This window comes from Ambystoma mexicanum, chromosome 2p (assembly GCF_040938575.1).
Source record: "Ambystoma mexicanum isolate Mex_15411 chromosome 2p, UKY_AmexF1_1, whole genome shotgun sequence".
Lineage (NCBI taxonomy): Eukaryota > Metazoa > Chordata > Amphibia > Caudata > Ambystomatidae > Ambystoma > Ambystoma mexicanum.
The window spans coordinates 1189529806-1189542752 of NC_090923.1; the positions used below are offsets into that span (position 1 = coordinate 1189529806).

At 54.8% G+C, this 12947-nt stretch overlaps 1 non-coding gene across 1 annotated transcript; it reads right to left on the reverse strand.

The window, feature by feature from the left end:
- Positions 1 to 12461: 12461 nt before the first annotated feature.
- On the reverse strand, positions 12462 to 12612 carry LOC138568444 (5.8S ribosomal RNA). Its single transcript, XR_011302781.1, has one exon. It is a non-coding gene; the product is annotated as a 5.8S ribosomal RNA (ribosomal RNA).
- Positions 12613 to 12947: the final 335 nt, after the last annotated feature.

Below are 12947 nucleotides of genomic sequence, written 5' to 3' on the forward strand. Positions count from 1 at the left end.
AGCCACCCTGGAGCTTTAGCAGGGCCCCTTTAGAGCTTTTCCCTGTGGGGAGCGATGCGACTACCACTGGGTCCGGGGGCTTTCTCCCTGGAGCTCTGGCCTGAGCTGCTCCCACAACATTAGAGCCTTTCCCTCCAGGACTAACCCACAAACACTGTGGAACTCAGGGCCGGCCACTGCGAGAGCATTTACCCCCACGCGGAGGAAAGGGACCCGCTCAGGGCGCCCCTTGACACACGCACCTCGTCTTGGACCTGACCACAACTGGTTGATACTTGCCAGAGGACCGGGAGCAACCCACGAACGCCATTGAACTAAAGCCGGTAATTGCGCCACGGCCGCCCTGAAGGCCGCAAGGTGGCACTTCCATGCCAACCGTAGACAAATGCAGGAGTCAGCCGTGGCAACCACAACTCGGGCCATCTGGGCCTACTCCCCGGGCCAGATGGCCCAGCGGCCGTACCTGCCCCCACCGCCCAGGGGCACAGGCTTAAGGTACCACCCCGCGTGCTCTGGGGTAGGTGCTTAAGCTGCTGCCTCTCTTCCCCGCCCTGGGTTTAAGGCACCAACTCAGCGTTCTCGGGCCGAGGAGACACTTCCACGCCGACTATTAAGCTTACGGAACCCGACCGGAGACAAATGCAGGAGTCAGCCGCAACTCGCGCATCTGGTCCACCAGCCACAACTTGGGCCATCTGGGCCTACTACCAGGCCAGGTGGTCCAGTGGCCAGCCGGGCCTGCCCCAACCCCACTTTCCAGGGGCACAGGCTTTAGATACAACCCCGCGCCCTGGGGTGGCTGCACCCTCTCTTCCCCTGCCCTGTTCGGGGGCTTAAGGCACCACCTCGAAGGCCCGGGCCCAAGGCCATCTGGTCTGCCAGGCTGACCAGGAAAGGTGAGAAGAGTGCTCCCCGCCCAGCCCGCACACCCCCGCAGGTGCGCCCCTGTGGTGGGTGGTATTTTCCTGTGTACCCCGCATGCCCCAGGAGGAAGGATGGAGAACCTTGGCGGTGCTGCCGCCTTGCAACAAAAGCTTGGCTCAGAGGATGACTTCCAATAGATCGCAGCGACGTAGCTGCTCTGCTACTTACGAAACCCTGAACCAGAATCAGGTTGTCGATGAATGATTTAGCACCAGATTCCCACAAACATGCGGTGCACTATGGGTGAGAGAGGTGGCCCCCATTCTGTCCACACTCAAGTCCTGAGGCAAGCGGCTCTACACACCGGCCCCAAGGCCGGCTGTCCTAAGCTAACTGATGCTCGACAGCGCTGCAGTATCACGGTCTGGGGTGGAGGGGGGGATTTTGGACGTAGATGCGTTCAGTCATAATCCCACAGAGGGTAGCTTCACCCCATTGGCTCCTCAGCCAAGCATGCACACCAAATGTCTGAACCTGCTGTTCCTCTCGTACTGAACAGGATTACTATTGCAACAACACATCATCAGTAGGGTAAAACTAACCTGTCTCACAACGGTCTAAATCCACCTCACGTTCCCTATTAGTGGGTAAACAATCCGATGCTTGGTGAAATCTGTTTCACAATGATAGGAAGAGTCGACATCGAAGGATCAAAAAGCGACGTCGCTATGAAGGCTTGGCCGCCACAAGCCAGTTATCCCTGTGGTAACTTTTCCGATACCTCCTGCTTGAAACCCAAAAAGTTAGCAGGATCGTGAAGCCCTGCTTTCACGGTCTATATTCATACTGAAAAATCGAGATCAAGCTAGCTTTTGCCCGTCTGCTCCGCGGGAGGTTTCTGTCCTCCTTGAGTTCGCCTTAGGACACCTGCATTATCCTTTGAGAGGGTGTACCACCCCAGTCAAACTCCCCACCTGCCACTGTCCCCGGAGCGGGTCGTGCCCGGCAGGTGCCGGGTGCTTGGAGCCAGAAGCGAGAGCCCCATGGGGCTCGCCCCCCGCCTCACCGGGTAAGTGGAAAAACAATAAGAGTAGTGGTATTTCACCAGCGGCCCGAGGGCCTCCCACTTATCCTACCTCATGTCTCTTCACAGTGCCAGACTAGAGTCAAACTCAACCGGGTCTTCTTTCCCTGACGATTCTGCCAAGCTTGTTCCCTTGGCTGTGGTTTCGCTAGATAGATAGGGACAGTGGGAATCTCATTCATCCATTCATGCACATCACTAATTAGATGACGAGGCATGTGGCTACCTTAAAGGTCATAGTTACCCCATCCGTTTACCCACGCTTCATTGAATTTCTTCACTTTGACATTAGGAGCACTTGGCAGAAATCACATTGCGTCAACACCCTCCACAGGCCTTCGCAATGCTTTTTTTTTAATTAAACAGTCAGATTTCCCTGGTCCGCACCAGTTCCAAGTCAGCTGCTAGGTGTCGGCCGAGGCAGAATGCCGGCCCTGAACCCCCAGAGGAAGAACAAGATTGGCGAACACTGCAGCTGGGGTGATCCCCAGGAAGGGACCGGCTCGCATCCAGAGGCTGACTTCCCGTACCTACATTGTTCTGACATGCCAGCGGTTGTCCGCCTTGGAGACATGCTGCGGATATGGGTAAGGCCTGGCGTGAGATTTACAAAATCTCACCCAAATTTTTAAGGACCAGCGGAAGCTCACCGGACGCCGCCGGAACAGCGACGCTTTGCAAAGCTCGGGCCCCTTTCTCGGGGCAAACCCATTCCAGGGTGCCCTGCCCCTCACAAAGAAAAGAAAAGAACTCTCTGTGCGGCTGGGGGCGTGGCTACAGAGCCATGTAGGAGGACGTGTTTCCAAGGAGGCTCCTGATGATCCTGAAATGATCCGAGAAAATGTGACACATTGAAACCATCCTGGTCTGAATACATCGTTTGCCCGAGTTCATGAACTAACACTGCCCAACTGGAGCTGGAGATGGTGAGGATCAGCGCTGTGATGCGAGCGAAATCAGCTGGAAGAATTTTGTGGCAGTGCGCTTGTGAGGAATCTAAAATGGCGATCCGCCAACAACAAAGAGATGTGGAGGACAGCTGACTCGCGAGCAGCCCGTTGTAGGAGAGAGAGCTGCGCTCAGATCGGGTCTGCCAGAAGGGGCCGCGAGTAGAGCGGAGCTGTGAAGACCCCCTGTGGCCACAGCGCGGGACACATGGGAGAAGCCAGACGTCGGAGTAAAACGGCAAACAAACAGTGCCGTGATTGAAAAGCGCATGCCCGGTGCGTGACGAAACGGGACTGGAACCCCAAGCAGTCCGCGTGTATGCGTGATAGACTACAAGGCTGCTCACCCATGAATAAGTGACAGTACAATATACACTGCAATACTCGGCAGTGTATGCGCAACACATACGAGGCACCGGCGTGTCCACAAGCAGCTGTAGCGAAGTGACGGCGTGTGAGCCGTCCAAGCATTATGGGCGGTTTCGCTTGCAGCCGCAGTGGAGACTTGGTCATTAGACAGGCCTATGACAGGGCAGCTTTTCGGGTCGCGCATGGTGTCCACGGCTGCAGGCTCTGTGTTGCGGCCATCCGGACCGAAGGTAACGCAATAACATGGATGTACAGGGCCAGCTTAGTATACGGAGTGCCACACAGGAAGACCCTGAAACGGATGCAATCAAGTTTCACTGATAATAAAGCCGAGCACAGCCTAAGGGTTGCCTGAGACCTGACGGAGGCACACAGGGGGACCCTGATTAGATGTGATAGCAGCTCCTAGCAAAACAGATGCCAGCTTAATCATATTACCCTTTGCAACGTGTATAAGTTCACGCATCCACCGGGGACAAGGGAGTTGATCTTGCAATTGCAGTACAGGGCAGGGTCATGCAGAGCGCTGACCCTGCAAACATGGAACTATTGCATGGTGGAATGTGGAACCAGTAACTAGAATGAACCGGTGGCGACCAGAGCACTACTGACTTATATTGAACTAACTATCACGTTGCCAAGCAATTCTTTGAATGGGCTGCGATGCAGAGCTTGGATAGCGCATTCAAAATGGCGCCAATGCGCGCGTGTATATAGACGCAGGGAGCTGCCCGGTACGCTGTGCACCAAGCGGATCGATCAGAGGGAGGCGACGCTGGGAGCATCCGTCTCCTTTAACGAGGTGATGGGAGGAGAGAAAAGAGCACCGTTGCTGCTCACAGACAGCTGATAAGCTGAAATGCCCATGACACAATAAACCCAGCGCCGCACCGTGAGACGAAGAGGCGCAGGCACACATCGGCAACCCAACCTGCAACAAACTCCACTAAACCATCCTGTGGAGGCTAGTAAACACAATAGCACAACGAAGAACAAGACATGCCTATGATTGATTTACGAATGCTGATCCAGCCACCCGAGCGGCACAGACAGGCTTAGACAGAAACACAGAGACTTGCAGCCGCCTGAAGTGGGAACAAAGAGATGCAGACAGCGTGCCCGAGGTGGCCGCAAGAGGTAACTGCAGATTAAGGTGTACGGGGTTGCCCCATGAAAGTGGGGACCAGCAAGAGTGGCCACCGGAGCCCGCAGAGCCACACCAGCGCCAGGCAGACAGCCCAGGGAGCTAGATCGACTGGGGCAGGGTCCTTAGTCCTGTGAAGGCTGAATGAACCGACATGGGTACGTGGGAGGACACAGTCCATTCTAGAAATAGGGGAGGTCGCTGGAGGACACCCCTGAAACGATCAGGCCGGGCCTAGACATTTTGGGCAACTTAGCATGTTCTAAAAGAGGACAGCACGTTTTGGGGCCGACTCACTTTACCCTGACGCAACAAGATGTCCAACAAACCCATCAGAAAGAAAGGCAAGCAGCCCACACTGGACGATTTTGCCAAAACACCACCAGGCGCAGAAGGGGCCAGGAAGAAAGACAGGACCCCCGCTGGGGGCCGACATTATGGGCAACCAGGAGGTGCTTGCGGACCTGAAAGTGGCCTTGGAGACCAAACTGGGCCTGGCAATCAGTGAATTGAAAGCTGTACTTGAGCTCAAAGTTGGAGCGGTGCAGGAGGACGTAAATCTTCTCCGGCAAGACGTACGATTGTTGGCCGAGCGCACGGAGGACCTGGAAAAAGAGGTGGCCCCGAACACAGCAGCCTGTGCTGCCCATAAATCTGAACTTCACGCCTTGGTACAACGTGTGGGCAATCTGGAGAGCAGGTCGGAAGAGGCGGAGGGACGCGCCCGAAGGAACAATATTCCCATTGTCGGAAGGAGCTGAGGGAACTAACCCTATGAATACATCGAGTCTATGCTATTACAGGAGATAACCGGGGGAGCTCTGTCCTAGGGGTTCGCTGTAGAGAGGGCACACAGGGCCCTGATGAGGAAGCCACCGCCGGGGAACCCTATCCCCCCCCCCCCCAGGCCGGTGATAGCGAAGATCCTAAACTACCGGGAAAAAAAATCCTTGAACACTTTCGGATGGGCGGCACGATACAAAGAGGTGCTGCGAACATAACGGCATACCCGGATTATACCTTGCAAGTACAGCGCAGCCGCATGAACTTTGGGTCCGGGAAAAGAAGATTGCGGGATGCAGGCCATAGGTACATGCTGCTTTTTCCAGCTAAACTGAAGGTTTTCTACAAGAGCAGAACCTTGTTTTTTGACACCCCAGAGGACGCCATGGGATGGTTAGATGCGCAGAGCTGTCCCCAGGAACCGGACATCCAGGGAGCAGAAGGTGGAGATAAGTAACATGCGTCGGAAAAGCGCCCTAGGTGCTGCAGCTCATGACAATGGGACTTGAATATAGCATTGCATATACCGGCAGAGGAGTGTGTTCAGAGCTACAATTATAAACATGAGACAGTGGCACTGGAAACCTTGATATAGATATAGGAGCTATACGGAGCATGACCTCACACCCCCATAGCAAATAGTTTAGTTAGGTCACTGGTAGTTCGGTGACACCCTGCTGGGTTCTGGGCTGGGGCCTTTTAGGGCAGACCCAAACGCAGGGGGGCCCGAGATCCAGGGATGGAGCTGGGCACTTGTTGGGGTTGGGGTAGACGAAGGGGGGGGGGGAGGTGGGAGGGTGAGAGGGGTGTGCAGTGGTTTGAAGTTGGGGGATGGGGAGTTGGGAAGGGGGTTGGAGGGAAGTTTGAGGGGAGGGAAAGGGTATTGAGCCAAAATGTGACCCTTAAGAGGCGGGATATCATGGTGATGGCGCCAGGGTGCCTTACAGTGGTTACCTGGAATGTCAAGGCCTCAACAGCTATCTGAAACGTAACAAGGTGATGATGTATCTGAAAAGGATGAGGACCGACATAACATTATTGCAAGAGACCCACCTTACTAGGGAGAAATTGGAGGTGGTTAAGAAGAAGTGGAGGGGGTGCCTGGTGGGATCCACATACTCGGCCTACGCTAGAGGAGTTATCATCTGGGTCGCGCCGCAGGTGCCATTTCAGCTGCTTCAGGTCACGGGTGACCCAGATGGCAGATTGACTGTTGTGAAGGGTATATTGAAAAACCGAGAAGTGTGTATTGTAAATTTATATGCCCCTAACCAGGACACAGCGGCTTACTTTAGGACCCTGTACGGTAGAGTCGGCCCTCTGCTGGGTGGTGGGATTATTTGGGGAGGTGATTTTAACTGTGTACTTAACCCTAATGTTGAAAGATTGGATAGTAAGATAGACAAACCAACCCCAGCAGCAAAGGTGCTGCAGGCCCTCCCGAGGGACTTCGAACTAGTGGATGTCTGGAGGCAGTTGCATCCAGTGGATAGACAATACGCGCACTATACGGCACCACACGCCCTTCACACAAGATTGGACTATGTGTTCGCCTCCACAGATTTGGCAGGAGAGATGGAAGGTGCGGAATACAAAGCTAGGGTGCTTTTGGACCACTCCCCCCTGGTCCTGGAGTGGCGGCATCAACCTCCCAGGGCACGGATTCCCACTTGGAAGCTCAGAGCCGAGGCTCTGCAGGACCCGGGATTCAGGGAGGATTTAAGAGAGGCGATCACTGAGTACTTCGAGATAAATACTGGTAGTGTAAGCTCTATGGGAACTGTTTGGGAGGCGTTTAAGGTGGTTTTGCGGGGGGTTGCCATTTTGAAGTCTAGGGGGCTCCAGGGGGGCATGGAGCAGAGTGGAAGGGAATTGAGGAGGAGTTGGAGGGCAGGATGCGTACGGAAAGCACCGCTGATGAGGACAGAGACAGGATAAGGCAATTACAACAGGCCAGTGGGGACTGCTGGGACAGGTTATGTAAACTAAGCTATAAGAAATACGTGGAGAGACAGCACGCAGGGGGAGATAAGCCGGGCAGGTTGCTGGCCTGGCTATACAAGAGTGAGACGCCGCGAACGGTGATCAGGGAAATTAAAGGCAAGGGAGGGTGGACTCAGAATACCCAGGAGGGGGTGAATGAGGAGTTCCTGAGATTCTATAAACATCTTTATGAGGACCCAGGTGGCCCTAGAGACCACGAAATTCGGGTAAGATTGGAGGACATGGGCCTACCCACCTTAGATGAGGCAGAACGCGCAGACGTAGATGCCCCTATTACGATGGAAGAACTCGAACTAGTGGTTCGCTACTTGCCCACCTGTAAGGCCCCCGGGTCCGATGGGCTTCCAAGTGAATTTTATAAAACCTATGAACAAGAGTTGCTTCCCCCGCTGCTGGCCATGCTTAACCAGTCGTATGAGCAAGGCAGGCTACCAGAGACCCTGCGAGAGGCGGCGATTATCCCACTTCTGAAGCCGGGCAAGCCTATCACTGATTGTGGGTCGTACAGGCCCTTATCGATGCTCAATCAGGTTAGTAAAATCCTCACTGCTGTACTGGCAAATAGGCTTGAGGCTGTCATTGGTAAACTGATACACGCCGACCAAACGGGCTATGTCAGGAACATAACTGATAATCTCAGAAGACTGCATCACATCCTTGACCAGACAAAAAATGACCCAGGTGAACTGGCAATAGTTTCACTAGACGCGGTCAAGGCCTTCGAGCCAGGGAAAAGGCCCTAGTTGATCACGACCTTTAAGGGCTATGGAATGGGACCGGGGTATCTCAGGTGGGTGACAATGTTATACAGCTCCCCGATCGCCAGGGTCAAAACGGGTGCTATCATTTCGGACAAATGGTAACTAAGCAGAGGCACTAGACAGGGCTGCCCGTGGTCGCCCATGTTATACATATGGGCACTGGAGCCATTGGCCACCTGCCTGAGACAGCAATACGAGGAGATAGGTATTAGCACTGCGGATGGCATGCACCTTGTTTCTTTATATGCGGACGACATACTGTTATATTTACGCTACCCAGAAGAGAACATGCAATATATTCTAGACATGATGGAGCAATTTGCCATTCTCTCTGGCATAGCGGGGAACCCCAAAAAGTCTAGCGTGTTCCCTCTGGGGAGATACAAGCTTGTCTTGCCTAGGAGTCTGCCAGTGTTGCCGATTACCCTGGCACACAAAGTCGTTCCGATATCTCGGAATTGACATATACCATATGGCAGAAGAACATGCAAGCAACACGGTTAAAGCAGTAGAAGGAATTAAGAACAGCATGGGATTCTGGTCCAGGTTACCCCTGGCTATGGTGGGGAGGGCTGCTCTGCTAAAAATGGTAGTTTTGCCCAGACTGTTGCATTTCTTTGTTAACATCCCGCATGGGATCCCGAGGTGCTTTTTCGCTAGCCTCCATAGCCTGTGTAGGAGCTTCATCTGGGGCAAATCCAGGAACAGGGTGGCCCTCTGGAAACTACAGAACTCGTGTGATAGGGGAGGGATCAACCTGCCAAATTTTGAGCTATACTATCTGGCAGAGCAGGTGCAGTATGTAGCAAGATGGCTGTCTGGCGAGGAGACGGCAGAAACCAGGCTGCTGTGCAGGAAACTGCTCCCCTTCTTTCACAAAGAAGTGGTGTGGCTGTCCAAGTCGAGGGTCCGGGGGATGGCAGGGCTGCTGGTACTGGGATGGGAGATATGGCACAGAACGTGGCAGATTGCGGGACACCTGGTTCCGTACTCTCCACATAGTGCTGCAAGCGGCACCTGCATAGAGGATCCCCAGCTGATACAAGGGGTCCGCAAGTACTGGGAACCAGTGGGCCTGGGCACCCTGGGAAACATATGGCTGGAAGGGGAGGCATTAGAGTTCCCGAACCTGATCGAAGATACTGGGGTGCATAAAGGGCAGTACATAACTTACACCAGAATTGTCAAGAGAGTACGAGTGAAGTGGCCAACAGAGGTGCTCACCGGACGCCACCATGGAGGCTATATATGATATTTCAGAGGGTGGGCATGAGATTTCCCGCATATACGAGCTGTTGGGATCCAAGGTGGGGAAGGACTTGACCCAACAGACAACTTTGGGAGGATGAGGTGGGAGAGCCCATGTCGGATGGGCTCTGGAAAAGAGCCCAAAGATATCATAAAAAAGTGTCCCGGAACGCAAGGCTCCAGCAGATCCAACTATATGTCACACATAGAGCATAGCTCACCCCCAGTAAGATCGCTAGGTTTGGTGGCCATACGACTCAGAAATGCCCTAGGTGTGGGGTGGAGGAGGCTGGGCTACTCCACATGTTTTGGGCCTGCCCTGAGGTGGGGCGGTTTTGGCAAGAAGTGAAGGCACGCTTAGCAGGAACCGGAATTACACTGGAGGTGGAGTCGGCCTGGGCATGCATGCTGGGGGGATTCCCTAGGCCACGTAACTTAAAGCACATAAGCAGAATGAAAGATCTAGCATATGTCCTGGCCAAACGAAGGATAGCAATGTGCTGGAAGGCAGCCCAGAGGCCGAGGATAGAGTTGTGATGGGCTGACCTCTTAAAATGGGCAGAGGCAGAAACGGCTGTTTGGTGGGACACGGTTTGTAGGGGAGGGGAGGAGGTAGGACCCCTAATTGAATGGAGGCAGCTGGTGGCTACCATGAGTGGCCCCCCCCAGTCTGATCAGAGCGATGATAAAACGGATAAAGAGACTACGATAAACCTGCCTGAAAAATCACAGGATGATGACATGGACATATTGGCTCAAGTTAGGGGGGGAGGGAGTTTCATGGGACTGGACAATGCTGATTGTAACACTCTGACGCTGAATCTGATGATGGAAGTCCCAAGAATTGTGTGTTATATAAAATAAACATTGTTTTTTCCCAAAAAAAAAAAAAAACTCTGTGCGGCTCCCGCCGGCTTCTCTGGGATCATTTGCATTGCCGCACTGGACGCCGCAAGGGCGCCCGTCCCTGCCACTCTGGATTTGGGGATCTGAACCCGACTTCCTGTCGATCGGCTGAGGGCAATGGAGGCCATAGCCCATCCCTTCCGAACGGCGCTCGCCCATCCCTTAGGACTGACTGACCCATGTTCAACTTCTGTTCACATGGAACCCTTCTCCACTTTATTCTTCAAAGTTCCCGTTTTAATATTTGCTACTACAACCAAGATCTGCACCTGCGGCGGCTCCACTCGGGCCCTCGCCCCGGGCTTCTGTGCGTACTGCAGCAGCCCTCCTACTCGCCTGACTTAGCCCCCCGCGGCTCTCAACGCTGGCCTGGTATGGGCCTGATGCTCCAGGGCCATCCATTTTCAGGGCTAGTTGATTCGACAGGTGAGTTGTTACACACTCCTTAGCGGATTCCGACTACCATGGCCACCGTCCTGCTGTCTATATCAACCAACACCGTTTCTGGGGACTGATGAGCATCTGCATCATGCGCCTTAACCCCGGGTGCGGTTCATCCCGCAGTGCCTGTTCTGCTTACCAAAAGTTGCCCACTGAGCACTTTCATACAATACCCGGCTCCACGCCAGCAAGCCAGGCTTCATACCCATTTAAAGCTTGAGAGCAGGTTGAGATAATTTTGGCCCCAAGACCTCTAATCATTCGCTTTGCTAGATAAAACTGGGGTTTCCGTGCGCCAGCTATCTTGAGTGAAACTTCGGAGAGAACCAGCTACTATATCATTCGATTAATCTTTTGCCCCTATACCGAGGTCGGATGACCGATTTACACATCAGGACCGCTACGGACCTCCACCAGGCCGAGTTCACCATCTTTCGGGTCCTATCACACACGCTCATGCATCATCTCTGACAGAGCGGGGGAGACGGGTCGGTGGAGAGCCCACCGCAACAGGATGCCACTGCAATCGCCGGGCACCGGCCCTCAACATCATTACATCACAGGGTTTCATTCATCCCTCTGACTCGGGCAGGCATTATATTCTTAGTCAGTGTTTCCAGACAGGTCGGGTGGTTAACCGACCCCTGGCGCCCTTTGTGGGCCTCCCCGCCCGGCAGCACGACGTGGTTGGGGTGTATTGAGGGCAGTCCACCACAGTCACATCGGGAGCCCCGTCTCCCGTGGCCACTCTAGCAACCCCCAAGAGGGGCCAGGACAGTTGCCGGATAAGGGCCCGGTGGTGGTCTATCTCCCTCAGCTCCGTGGACACAGCAAAACTGCTGTCAGGGGGCTGTAACACTCTGCTGGAGCAGAGAGCCACCTGCCCCCTGGGGCCTTCCCAAATGCACCCTGCTGGGGCTGGATGTGCCCGGGCCGCAGACCCGCAAGGGCCTCCACCGTTCCAGGTGACCAACCTGCCTGCCGTGTTGAGTCCTGTGGGTGGACTGCACAGACCCCACCAGTTTACCGCTCAACCGTTTCACACCCTCTTGAACTCTCTTGAACTTTCCCTTACGGTACTTGCTGGTCACTAGTCTCGCGCCCGTATTTAGCCTTAGACAGAGTTTACCACACGCTTTGGGCTGCATTCCCAAGTAACCTGACTCCAAGAAGACCTGATCCCGGTGTGCAAGAGGCCGCTATCGGCCTAACACCATCCGCGTGGGGAGACTCGATCAGAAGGACTTGAGCCCCCTGAGTGATGACGGGGAGTCGGTCTTCTGTACGCCACATTTCCCACGCCTGCTGCTGAATGGGGATTCGGAGCTGGGCTCTTCCCTTTTCACTGGCCGTTACTGAGGGAATCTTGGTTAGTTCCTTTCCTCTGCTTAGTAATATGCTTAAATTCAGCAGGTCACCATGTCTGATCTGAGGCCGTGGTCGGGGAGCACAAAGCTCAGGGCAGCTGGCCTCGGGCCAGTATGGGGGGTTGCCCCAGCCCTTGGCGCAGGCAAGTGTATTCTGTCCCAATCTGTGACCGAAGCCCACATGGTCACGAGGTCCGTGCTCCATGGTCATCCTGCGCCGGCAGCCGTGGGACACCAAAGACAGCCACACACAGCACGGCCAGGTGCCCCGGGGTAGGGTGAAGGTGCGCCAGGCTTTTTTAAAGCCTGCTGCCGCCGCCACCACATCCGGGGCGCGTCGGCCACCCGGCCCTCCCGAAACCTGCATGAGGTGGGGAAACTGGGGAAACCAGGACGCGTCGGCAATGAGCTTGCACGCCAGATCCAAGGATCCAGCGACGGTGCTGATCGGGGTCTGACCTTAGGGGGATGAATGGAATGGGGTCCCTGCGACAGCCCCAGCCACGCCCCTGGGAGTGAACCCCGGGGCGATTGATGTACAAGCGACCCTCAGACAGGCGTAGTCCCGGGAAAAACCCAGGGCCACATGGTGCGTTCGAAGTGTTGATCAATGTGTCCTGCAATTCACACTAATTCTCAAAGCTAGCTGCGTTCTTCATCGATGCATGAGTCGAGTGATACACCGCCAAGAGTTTTTTGTCCTAGACGTCGGCCTGACCCTGCCGGTGCAGGAGAGGTTGGGGGAGGCAGCGCTGGCTGTGGCAGGACAGCCCAGCTCCCTGTCTAGCTCGGACGAAACCATTGTGGTTTCAAAAAAATAAAAAATAATAATCCAGGTGCTCAGCCTGACCGCCAGCTGCAGCAGCACAGCGCTTCCCAGGGGGATGGAGGTAGGCCGCTCCGCCACCTGCCCACACGGCCTGATCCACTCATCCTTCCCCGACCCCTTCCGCTTCCCTTTTGGGATGGGGGGCTGGGAGATGGACAACGAGGCAGGCCAGAGACAGCACAGACAGGGGGTCGGGTGGG